The following is a 12,050-nucleotide window of genomic DNA, read 5'->3' as shown; positions in this document are numbered from 1 at the left end:
TGGCCAGGTGTGGGATGTCCCAAGCAGCGAGACCTGCTCTGTGGACGAGGTTCCTCAAGGACGAGGTACTGCTGAGTTCAAGGATTGTCACATTTGTGCTGCATATAGATGATGAGCTTGCCTGGGAGGTTTCATTGCACTAGATTGACTTCCCTCCCACCCCCATGCTGGCCTGAGCAGAGACTGACCTGGTGCCCTCTTGCCTGGAACGGGACAGTAAGTCTGGCTGCAGCCATGTGTGATGAAGGTGTCCAGTGCTCAGGCCAACTTCAGACGTAAGGGATCCTCTGAAGGGCTTGCAGGTGGCATGAGCAGGCTCAGCTCTTTTAATGTATCTCTTTCAGGAAGATCCTCTGCCAGCCACATGGACTAGAAAACAAAAGAAACAGTTACTGGAAGATGGTAGGTAGTATGGGATCTTGAGAGTCATAAATATTTGCAACAATGTCACAAACCCCTTGCTAACAATGTCACAACCCCCCCAGTTACACCGAGCGGGCCGAGCCACTGACTGGCTCAGGGGCTGAGCCCTGCCCCCCTCCCCGTTTCAGCAGAGTCTGATCCAGCATTTCCATGGATGGCTGCACTGGCACGAGGAACCATTGCATGTGTATCTCGATGCAGTTTCTTGCTGTGTGCATGCAGAGCTTGCAGAGCATTTCCCAGCTCAGCTCCAGCCTTGAAATGACCCCAGGTGCAGAAGCATGGGGCTGGCTCAAGTCCTCAGTGTCGTCCCTGAACGCGTCCCAGGTGGGGAAGTTGCTCTGCTGCCACGGAAGGACTGGCAGCCCTGCTCTGCCAGCTCCTCCAACTCCTGCTCCTAAATGAATACAAGCCGATGTGCAGCAGAGCAATATGGAGGTGTTTCTACAAAACCTCTGGGCTCCACTGCCTTTCCAGAGCCTGCTCTGCTTCCTCAGAGCCTGCAGAGACAGGGCAGGTCTCCTAGTGCACCTCACCCCATTGCCCTTCGAAAACAACTCTGCCCTTGCAACATCTCTCGCCGCTCCCACGGCTCAGAAGTCGACACTGCCTCAGACATGTGCCAGATGGTGAAAGTCGTTGGCCAGACCTCTACAGGTGACCACGTGGCCTTGAGATCCTTGGAAGGCCCAGCAGTTCCCAGGGGCAATACGGGGCTGAAAGTATAAAGCCATGACCATCAGCAGTAAGGCAACCAAGGACCCAACAGAGCTGCCTGTTGGGCCAGAAGCAGAGACCTTGCCTTGCCTGTGGGCTGTAATCCAGTCCTGCTCCTAAATGATTATGAGTCCATGAGCAAACAGAGCAATATGGAGGTGTTTCTACAAAACCTCTGGGCTCCACTACCTTTCCAGAGCCTGCTCTGCTTCCTCAGAGCCTGCAGAGACATGGCAGGTCTCCTAGTTCGCCTCACCCCATCGCCCTTCAAAAACTACTCTGCACTGCAGGGCCCTTGCAATGTTTCTCCCCGTTCCCATGGCTCAGCACCTCCCACCACTCACACCCGCTCTGCAAAGGGGCCTTCAGAGAGAGATGGGATGTGGCAGGGGGGCCGCCAAGGTCCAGCTCCCTTGGCAAAATGCAGCCCAGGGTGCTGGGCAGGTCACAGAAGCTGGGTTCAGCTCGGTCCCCCTCCTGACGGCAGGGCAGCGCTGCCAGGGAGCAGGGGCCAGGAATGCCATGCAGATCGCAGGGCTGAGTGACACGGCTGGGCTGAAGGGAAGTGCTGTGTGCTTGTTCCGCCTGGAGCTGAACCACAAGGCAGGCTTTCTCTGTGATACCTGCAAAATTGTCGCTGGAGCTTTTCCAGAAAAAACGTCCAATGTAGAAAGCCACCAGGTCTTCTTGTCTCGTACAAAATAAGTCTTGGATGACCTCTGGTTGTCAATGGTGGCACCCGACGTGAAGATGGCCAGAGTTTAGGAGCTGAAGCAGTGCATTCGGCTGTATTTCTCAAGGTCGAAAGCAGACCTTGGCAGACTTTGGGGGAGTGCCACACACCAATCAAGGGCAGCGAGATTCCCTGTCTGCGCACCTATGGATCCCATTGCCCAATCAGGCATCCGGTGGTAGTTCTCAAGAACCTTTTCCATTGCCGTCTGGGTAAAGTTCTCAGGCCTCTATTATCTTTTACTTCCTGTAAAACCAGGCCTAGAGAGCCAGGAGCCCTTGATGGCTGGCACAAGCCCCAGCTGCTGGCCCAGATCTGCTTTTGGCAGAGCCTGGGCCGTTCTACTGCTGCCGGCATGGTAGTCAGTAGGTGGCTGGAAAATAGGCCTGGGGGCTACCAGCCCTCCTCTTCGGGGGTCTCCGTGGCCCCCAGGGGAGCCATCCCTGCCCCGGCTGGGGAAGATGGACGTGACACAGCCTCCTTCGGCTCTTCCTTGGGCTCTTTCTGCTCCCCAGGGATAGGAAGCGGGGCAGAGGGAAGGCTGCCGGGAGTTCTGCCGGGAGCTGCGTTCCCACTCCCCGGCTGCATGGCCGTCCTCCAGGCCCAGCACACTGGAAGGTCGTGGGAAGCTCCTTCTGGAAAGAAACAGCAGGAGCTACCGTTAAACAGGTAGCAACAGACACATCACATCGCCAGAGCCCCCTCTGCCCGCTCTCTCTCTGCTGAGGACTAAACAGCAGCACTGACCAAGGAGGAGCAAGGGCAACCAGACTCCTCTTGGCCAGCGACCCGCAGGAGCCCTCTGTGCCTGGAAAGCCACGGCCTGGCCTCAGAGGCTGCTGAGGGAGCTGTGGAACCCAGAGGCGCTTGGCTGCCTGGCGTGCTGTGGCAGGTGGGGGCAGTCCTGCTGAGGGGAAACACGTCTGGCATCCTCCCTCCTGCCATCATCCTCTTTGTGGCTGGAGAAAAGGCCTGGGGGCTGCCGGCCCTCCTCTTCGGGGGTCGCCGGGGCCCCCAGGGGAGCCGTCTCTGCCCTGGCTGGGGGAAGATGTACGTGGCACGGCCTACTTGGGCTCCTCCTGAGGCTCTTCCTGCTCCACAGGGATAGGAAGCTGGGCAGAGGGAGGTCTGCTGGGCCCCCCAGGGAGTCGTGCTGAGGGGGGAACACGTCTGCCGTCCCTCCCGCCACCGCCCTGACGGGGACTGCTTCCCTTCCCGGCCCTGTTCCCACTGCTGCTTTCTCTGCAATGGCCCGAGGAAAAGGAAAGGCCTGGCAAAGGTGGGGCAGCTGCCTCAGCCAGCACAACAGAGCAGCGTTGTCTGCCTCTTGCCCTCTTCCCCGCAGCCCGCAAGGAGCGTGGCAGAGCAGAGCCTGGCTGGGCTGATCCTCTGCCCTCTTTCCCACAGCAGATTGCAGACAATGCTGCCTTCTCCCTGGGCATCCTGCCACAGCTCTTGCAGTACCTGCGCATGGAAGGTCTGAGCGATCATCTTGTTCACGTCGTAGGTGAACGTCCCCAGGAGGCTTTCTGCCCCAGCCTCATCTACTCCCTCAAAGTAAGAGACAGAGGGAGCAGGTCAGGCCCAAGCAGGGTGTCAGGAAAAGGGCATGTTGAGGCCAAACCCAGGACCCTTTTGCACATCCCTGGCCTATAGGGGTAGTATACAGAGCTTAGGGTACTTCTGGGTCAGGCTGCTTTAAGCACATGCTCCAGGATCCTTGGCCAGGAAGCAGACAAGTCCCAGAGGCACAGACCCCTACGTGCCCCCAGCAGTACCTAGGGGACGCTGTGCTCTGCAGCAGCCAGACGCAGGGAGATGTCTGAGGAAGGCGCCGTGAGCAGCAGAGCTCTGGAGCAGCTTTTCCCTGGGCCAGGCACACCTGAGAAGTGCAGGGCAAAGACTTACAGAGGCGGCAAACTCTTTTGGGGCATGGCTGACTTCCCCAGAAGGAGACACTGCCTCGGAGATGTGCCAGATGCCGAAAGCCGTTGGCCAGCTCACCTCCGGGCGAGCGGTCCTTGTCCCGGCCGGGAGCGGAGGGGCTGCGGCTACAGCCCTGGGCAGAGGGACCTGCTGCCACCATCTGCCCTGGCTCCTCCTAGGGCTGCTCCTTCTCTGCAGGGATGGGCACAGATTGGGGGTGCCGGGAACTTCGCGCAGAGCAGCCTCTGATGTGCTGGGCTGCTCCTCCACGTCAGAGCCTGCAGAGCTGCCAGAGGAGTCCAGGCTGGAGTTGGGAGTCCCCTCCCGGGAGCTTGTGCAGCTGGTGCAGCTGGAGCTGCTCAAGCTGCTGGGGCTGAAGCTGGTGGAGCTGGAGCTGCTGGAACTGGAGGTGGCTCCCGTGCTGTTGTCCTCCTGGGAGGACAGGGAGCAGCCTGGCATGGCAGCAGCCTCTCTTGGACCCCTAAATTGCCTCCAGCTGCTGGCACAGCGAAGGCAGCATGGGGTGGAGGAGATGTTCTTGTCTCTGGAACAGTTCTGCCCACACCTCGCGCAGGAGGCCACCCACGGCCTGTGGCCCTGCAGACCCCTGTTCAGCTGGGGATGCCATTTCCTCCGGAGAAGAGGGAGGGGATGGCACAGGCTGATGGTGGCTGTTTTCATCTGGGTTGCCGGGAGCTCTTCCTGCCTGGCTGTTGGCATCTGGTGACTCTTCGGAGAGTGTGAATACAATCTGTAGACAGTCACCTTCTCCCTGCTCAGAAAACCTGACAGTGGCTATGGGTCTTCTGCAGAGTGGGCAGTCGGGTTTCCTCTGTGTCCAACACAGGATGCAGCCCAGGCAGAACTGGTGGCGGCAGGGCATCGCAGAAGCCATGTCATTTGGAGAGTCTTGGCAGATGGGGCAGCTCCACTCTGGGTCCATGGCCATGGTGTTGCGCTGCAGCGGCTTGATGAGAGCTGACATTGAGGAGCTGCTCCCACTCGCTGCTACCAGCGCTGCCAAAGGGTTTTGCACGCTGCAGAAGTGAGAGAGGCCACGGTCACTTGCTTTCCCAGGGAGGAGAGTAAGAAATGCCCAGGCCCCTCGAGAAGGACATTCTCATGGCTCCCGGAGCTCCATTGGCCATTGCTGACTTCCCCAGAAGTCGACACTGCCTCAGAGATGTGCCAGATGGTGAAAGTCGTTGGCCAGATCTCTACAGGCAACCGGATGACCATGTGGCCTTGAGATCCTTGGAAAGCCCAGCAGTTCCCAGGGGCAATACGGGGCTGAAAGTACAAAGCCATGACCATCAGCAGTAAGGCAACCAAGGACCCAACAGAGCTACCGGTTGGGCCAGAAGCAGAGAACTTGCCTAGCCTGTGGGCTACAATCCTGCTCCTAAATGATTATGAGTCCATGAGCAAACAGAGCAATATGGAGGTGTTTCTACAAAACCTCTGGGCTCCACTGCCTTTCCAGAGCCTGCTCTGCTTCCTCAGAGCCTGCAGAGACAGGGCAGGTCTCCTAGTGCGCCTCACCCCATCGCCCTTCAAAAAGTACTCTGCCCTTGCAACATCTCTCGCCGCTCCCATGGCTCAGCACCCCCCACCACTCCCACCCGCTCTGCAAAGAGGACTTCAGAGAGAGATGGGATGTGGCAGGGGGGCCGCCAAGCACCAGCTCCCTTGGCAAAATGCAGCCCAGGGTGCTGGGCAGGTCACAGAAGCTGGGTTCAGCTCGGTCCCCCTCCTGACGGCAGGGCAGCGCTGCCAGGGAGCAGGGGCCAGGAATGCCATGCAGACCGCAGGGCTGAGTGACACGGCCGGGCTGAAGGGAAGTGCTGTGTGCTTGTTCCGCCTGGAGCTGAACCACAAGGCAGGCTTTCTCTGTGATACTTGCAAGATTGTCGCTGGAGCTTTTCCAGAAAAAACGTCCAATGTAGAAAGCCACCAGGTCTTCTTGTCTCGTACAAAATAAGTCTTGGATGACCTCTGGTTGTCAATGGTGGCACCCGACGTGAAGATGGCCAGAGTTTAGGAGCTGAAGCAGTGCATTCGGCTGTATTTCTCAAGGTCGAAAGCAGAGCTGGGCAGACTTTGGGGGAGTGCCACACACCGACCAAGGGCAGCGAGATTCCCTGTCTGCGCACCTATGGATCCCATTGCCCAGTCAGGCATCCGGTGGTAGTTCTCAAGAACCTTTTCCATTGCCGTCTGGGTAAAGTTCTCAGGCCTCTATTGTCTTTTACTTCCTGTAAAACCAGGCCTAGAGAGCCAGGAGCCCTTGATGGCTGGCACAAGCCCCAGCTGCTGGCCCAGATCTGCTTTTGGCAGAGGCTGGGCTGTTCTACAGGTGCCGTCATGGTAGTCAGTAGGTGGCTGGACAATAGGCCTAGGGGCTACCAGCCCTCCTCTTCGGGGGTCTCTGTGGCCCCCAGGGGAGCCATCCCTGCCCCGGCTGGGGAAGATGGACGTGACACAGCCCCCTTGGGCTCCTCCTGGGGCTCTTCCTGCTCCCCAGGGATAGGAAGCGGGGCAGGGGGAGGGCTACCGGGAGCCACCTGAAGGGCGGCTGCTGAGGTGCTGGGCTGGTCGCCTGCGTTGTCTCCTTCAAGGCTGCTGGAGGGGGATGGGCCAGGCAGGGAAGACCATCCTAGGGAGGCAGCGGGGCCGTGACAGCCACAGGGCTGCGTTCCCACTCCCCGGCTGCATGGCCGTCCTCCAGGCCCAGCACACTGGAAGGTAGTGGGAAGGTCCTTCTGGAAAGAAACAGCGGGAGCTACCGTTAAACAGGTGGCAACAGACACATCACATCGCCAGAGCCCCCTCTGTCCGCTCTCCCGCTGCTGAGGACTAAACCGCAGCACTGACCAGGAGGAGCAAGGGCAACCAGACTCCTCTTGGCCAGGGACCCGCAGGAGCCCTCTGTGCCTGGAAAGCCACAGCCGGGCCTCAGAGGCTGCTGAGGGAGCTGTGGAACCCGGAGGCGCTTGGCTGCCTGGCGTGCTGTGGCAGGTGGGGGCAGTCCTGCTGAGGGGAAACACGTCTGGCATCCTCCCTCCTGCCATCATCCTCTTTGTGGCTGGAGAAAAGGCCTGGGGGCTGCCAGCCCTCCTCTTCGGGGTTCGCCGGGGCCCCCAGGGGAGCCGTCTCTGCCCTGGCTGTGGGAAGATGTACGTGGCGCGGCCTACTTGGGCTACTCCTGAGGCTCTTCCTGCTCCACAGGGATAGTAATCTGGGCAGAGGGAGGTCTGCTGGGCCCCCCAGAGAGTCGTGCTGAGGGGGGAACACGTCTGCCGTCCTCCCTCCTGCCACCGCCCTGACGGGGACTGCTTCCCTTCCCGGCCCTGTTCCCACTGCTGCTGTCTCTGCAATGGCCCAAGGAAAAGGAAAGGCCTGGCAAAGGTGGGGCAGCTGCCTCAGCCAGCACAACAAAGCAGTGTTTTCTGCCTCTTGCCCTCTTCCCTGCAGACCACAAGGAGCGTGGCAGAGCAGAGCCTGGCTGGGCTGATCCTCTGCCCTCTTTCCCACAGCAGATTGCAGACAATGCTGCCTTCTCCCTGGGCATCAAGCCACAGCTCTTGCTGTACCTGCGCATGGAAGGTCTGAGCGATCATCTTGTTCACGTCGTAGGTGAACGTCCCCAGGAGGGTTTCTGCCCCAGCCTCATCTACTCCCTCAAAGTAAGAGACAGAGGGAGCAGGTCAGGCCCAAGCAGGGTGTCAGGAAAAGGGCACGTCGAGGCCAAACCCAGGATTCCTTTTGCACATCCTTGGCCTATAGGGGTAGTATACAGAGCTTAGGGTGCCTCTGAGTCAGACTGCTTTGAGCACATGCTCCAGGATCCTTGGCCAGGAAGCAGACAAGCCCCAGAGGCACAGACCCCCACGTGCCCCCAGCAGTGCCCAGGGGACGCTGTGCTCTGCAGCAGCCAGACCCAGGGAGATGTCAGAGGAAGGTGCCGTGAGCAGCAGAGCTCTGGAGCAGCTTTTCCCTGGGCCAGGCACACCTGAGAAGTGCAGGGCAAAGACTTACAGAGGCGGCAAACTCTTTTGGGGCATGGCTGACTTGCCCAGAAGGAGAAACTGCCTCGGAGATGTGCCAGATGCTGAAAGCCGTTGGCCAGCTCACCTCCGGGCGAGTGGTCCCTGTCCTGGCCGGGAGCGGAGGGGCTGCGGCTACAGCCCTGGGCAGAGGCACCTGCTGCCACCATCTGCCCTGGCTCCTCCTAGGGCTGCTCCTGCTCTGCAGGGATGGGCACAGATGGGGGCGCCGGGAACTCTGCGCAGAGCAGCCTCCGATGTACTGGAGGCGGCTCCCGTGCTGTTGTCCTCCTAGGAGGACAGGGAGCAGCCTGGCATCGCAGCAGCCTCTCTTGGACCCCTAAATTGCCTCCAGCTGCTGGCACAGCGAAGGCAGCACGGGGTGGAGGAGATGTTCTTGTCTCTGGAACAGTTCTGCCCACACCTCGCGCAAGACGCCACCCACGGCCTGTGGCCCTGCAGACCCCTGTTCAGCTGGGGATGCCATTTCCTCCGGAGAAGAGGGAGGGGATGGCACAGGCTGATGGCGGCTGTTTTCGGCTGGGCTGCCAGGAGCTCTTCCTGCCTGGCTGTTGGCATCTGGTGACTCTTCGGAGAGTGTGAATACAATCTGTAGACAGTCACCTTCTTCATGCTCAGAAAACCTGACAGTGGCTATGGGTCTTCTGCAGAGTGGGCAGTCGGGTTTCCTCTGTGTCCAACACAGGATGCAGCCCAGGCAGAACTGGTGGCGGCAGGGCATCGCAGAAGCCATGTCATTTGGAGCGTCTTGGCAGATGGGGCAGCTCCACTCTGGGTCCATGGCCATGGTGTTGCGCTGCAGCGGCTTGATGAGAGCTGACGTTGAGGAGCTGCTCCCACTCGCTGCTACCAGCGCTGCCAAAGGGTTTTGCATGCTACAGAAGTGAGAGAGGCCACGGTCACTTGCTTTCCCAGGGAGGAGAGTAAGAAATGCCCAGGCCCCTCGAGAAGGACATTCTCATGGCTCCCGGAGCCCCATCGGCCATTGCTGACTTCCCCAGAAGTCGACACTGCCTCAGAGATGTGCCAGATGGTGAAAGTTGTTGGCCAGATCTCTACAGGCAACCGGATGACCATGTGGCCTTGAGATCCTTGGAAAGCCCAGCAGTTCCCAGGGGCAATACGGGGCTGAAAGTACAAAGCCATGACCATCAGCAGTAAGGCAACCAAGGACCCAACAGAGCTACCGGTTGGGCCAGAAGCAGAGAACTTGCCTAGCCTGTGGGCTACAATCCTGCTCCTAAATGATTATGAGTCCATGAGCAAACAGAGCAATATGGAGGTGTTTCTACAAAACCTCTGGGCTCCACTGCCTTTCCAGAGCCTGCTCTGCTTCCTCAGAGCCTGCAGAGACAGGGCAGGTCTCCTAGTGCGCCTCACCCCATCGCCCTTCGAAAACTACTCTGCCCTTGCAACATCTCTCACCGCTCCCATAGCTCAGCATCCCCCACCACTCCCACCCGCTCTGCAAAGAGGACTTCAGAGAAGATGGGATGTGGCAGGGGGGCCACCAAGCACCAGCTCCCTTGGCAAAATGCAGCCCAGGGTGCTGGGCAGGTCACAGAAGCTGGGTTCAGCTCGGTCCCCCTCCTGACGGCAGGGCAGCGCTGCCAGGGAGCAGGGGCCAGGAATGCCATGCAGATCGCAGGGCTGAGTGACACGGCCGGTCTGAAGGGAAGTGCTGTGTGCTTGTTCAGCCTGGAGCTGAACCACAAGGCAGGCTTTCTCTGTGATACTTGCAAAATTGTCGCTGGAGCTTTTCCAGAAAAAACGTCCAATGTAGAAAGCCACCAGGTCTTCTTGTCTCGTACAAAATAAGTCTTGGATGACCTCTGGTTGTCAATGGTGGCACCCGACGTGAAGATGGCCAGAGTTTAGGAGCTGAAGCAGTGCATTCGGCTGTATTTCTCAAGGTCGAAAGCAGAGCTTGGCAGACTTTGGGCTAGTGCCACACACAAACCAAGGGCAGCGAGATTCCCTGTCTGCGCACCTATGGATCCCATTGCCCAGTCAGGCATCCGGTGGTAGTTCTCAAGAACCTTTTCCATTGCCGTCTGGGTAAAGTTCTCAGGCCTCTATTATCTTTTACTTCCTGTAAAACCAGGCCTAGAGAGCCAGGAGCCCTTGATGGCTGGCACAAGCCCCAGCTGCTGGCCCAGATCTGCTTTTGGCAGAGCCTGGGCCGTTCTACTGCTGCCGGCATGGTAGTCAGTAGGTGGCTGGAAAATAGGCCTGGGGGCGACCAGCCCTCCTCTTCGGGGGTCTCTGTGGCCCCCAGGGGAGCCATCCCTGCACCGGCTGGGGAAGATGGACGTGACACAGCCTCCTTGGGCTGTGTCCTCTTCCTGCTCCCCAGGGATATTAAGCGGGGCAGAGGGAGGGCTGCCGGGAGCCACCTGAAGGGCAGCTGCTGAGGTGCTGGGCCAGTCGCCCGCGCTGTCTCCTTCAAGGCTGCTGGAGGGGGCTGGGCCGGGCAGGGAAATCCATCCTAGGGAGGCAGCGTTCCCACTCCCCTGCTGCACAGCCGTCCTCCAGGCCCAGCACACCGGAAGGTCAGGGAAGTTCCTTCTGGAAAGAAACAGTGGGAGCTACCGTTAAACAGGTAGCAACAGACACATCACATCGCCAGAGCCCCCTCTGCCCGCTCTCCCTCTGCTGAGGACTAAACGACAGCACTGATCAAGGAGGAGTGAGGGCAACCAGACTTCTCTTGGCCAGGGCCCCGCAGGAGCCCTCTGTGCCTGGAAAGCCACGGCCTGGCCTCAGAGGCTGCTGAGGGAGCTGTGGAACCCCGAGGCTCTTGGCTGCCTGGCGTGCCGTGGCAGGTGGGGACAGTCCTGCTGAGGGGGGAACACGTCTGGCATCCTCCCTCCTGCCATCACCCTCTTTGTGGCTGGAGAACAGGCCTGGGGGCTGCCGGCCCTCCTCTTCGGGGGTCGCCGGGGCCCCCAGGGGAGCCGTCCCTGCCCCGGCTGGGGCCAGATGGACGTGGCACGGCCTCCTCGGGCTCCTCCTGGGGCTCTTCCTGCTCCCCAGGCATAGGAAGCTGGGCAGAGGGAGGGCTGCTGGGACCCCCAGGGAGTCGTGCTGAGGGGGGAACATGTCTGCCGTCCTCCCTCCCGCCACCGCCCTGACGGGGACTGCTTCCCTTCCCGGCCCTGTTCCCACTGCTGCTTTCTCTGCAATGGCCCGAGGAAAAGGAAAGGCCTGGCAAAGGTGGGGCAGCTGCCTCAGCCAGCACAACAAAGCAGCGTTTTCTGCCTCTTGCCCTCTTCCCCGCAGCCCGCAAGGAGCGTGGCAGAGCAGAGCCTGGCTGGGCTGATCCTCTGCCCTCTTTCCCACAGCAGATTGCAGACAATGCTGCCTTCTCCCTGGGCATCCTGCCACAGCTCTTGCAGTACCTGCGCATGGAAGGTCTGAGCGATCATCTTGTTCACGTCGTAGGTGAACGTCCCCAGGAGGGTTTCTGCCCCAGCCTCATCTACTCCCTCAAAGTAAGAGACAGAGGGAGCAGGTCAGGCCCAAGCAGGGTGTCAGGAAAAGGGCACGTTGAGGCCAAACCCAGGAGCCCTTTTGTACATCCCTGTCCTATAGGAGTAGTATACAGAGGTCGAAAGCAGAGCTGGGCAGACTTTGGGGGAGTGCCACACACCAACCAAGGGCAGCGAGATTCCCTGTCTGCGCACCTATGGATCCCATTGCCCAGTCAGGCATCCCGTGGTAGTTCTCAAGAACCTTTTCCATTGCCATCTGGGTAAAGTGCAGAATTTCCTGGGAAAAATGTGAGGAATGTTTTTATGGCAGTGCACAGAAAGACTTTCACAGGCTGTTCTGCGTGAACACTGAGTCCTAGCACAGAGCCAAGGAGTGCCTCTGCATCGGACACCCCAAGGCAAGACCTGTGGGAAAAGCTGCTCACTTGGAGAGTGCCAGGAGGAAGCAGCAGGAGGGAGCCCAAAAAGGCAGCAAGCTCTCCGATCTACCCCTGGCACCTTTACCTCTATCTTCTCCTCTTGGACATCATGCTCTTCCAGGGCCAAAGTCACTGCCTGCAGGATGTTCCTCTTGGCAGCAGACACCTGATCCTCGGTCTCCTTGAGTTGCCGCATCTGCTCCAGCCAGCCCTGAACTTTCCTGCAGACACAGGAAAGCAGGTCTTGTCCAGCAGCTGCCCAGTCTCTTCA

The sequence above is a fragment of the Columba livia genome, chromosome Z (assembly GCF_036013475.1).
Source record: "Columba livia isolate bColLiv1 breed racing homer chromosome Z, bColLiv1.pat.W.v2, whole genome shotgun sequence".
Lineage (NCBI taxonomy): Eukaryota > Metazoa > Chordata > Aves > Columbiformes > Columbidae > Columba > Columba livia.
The sequence above is the reverse complement of the archived record's forward strand: the minus strand, read 5'-3'. Positions refer to the sequence as shown.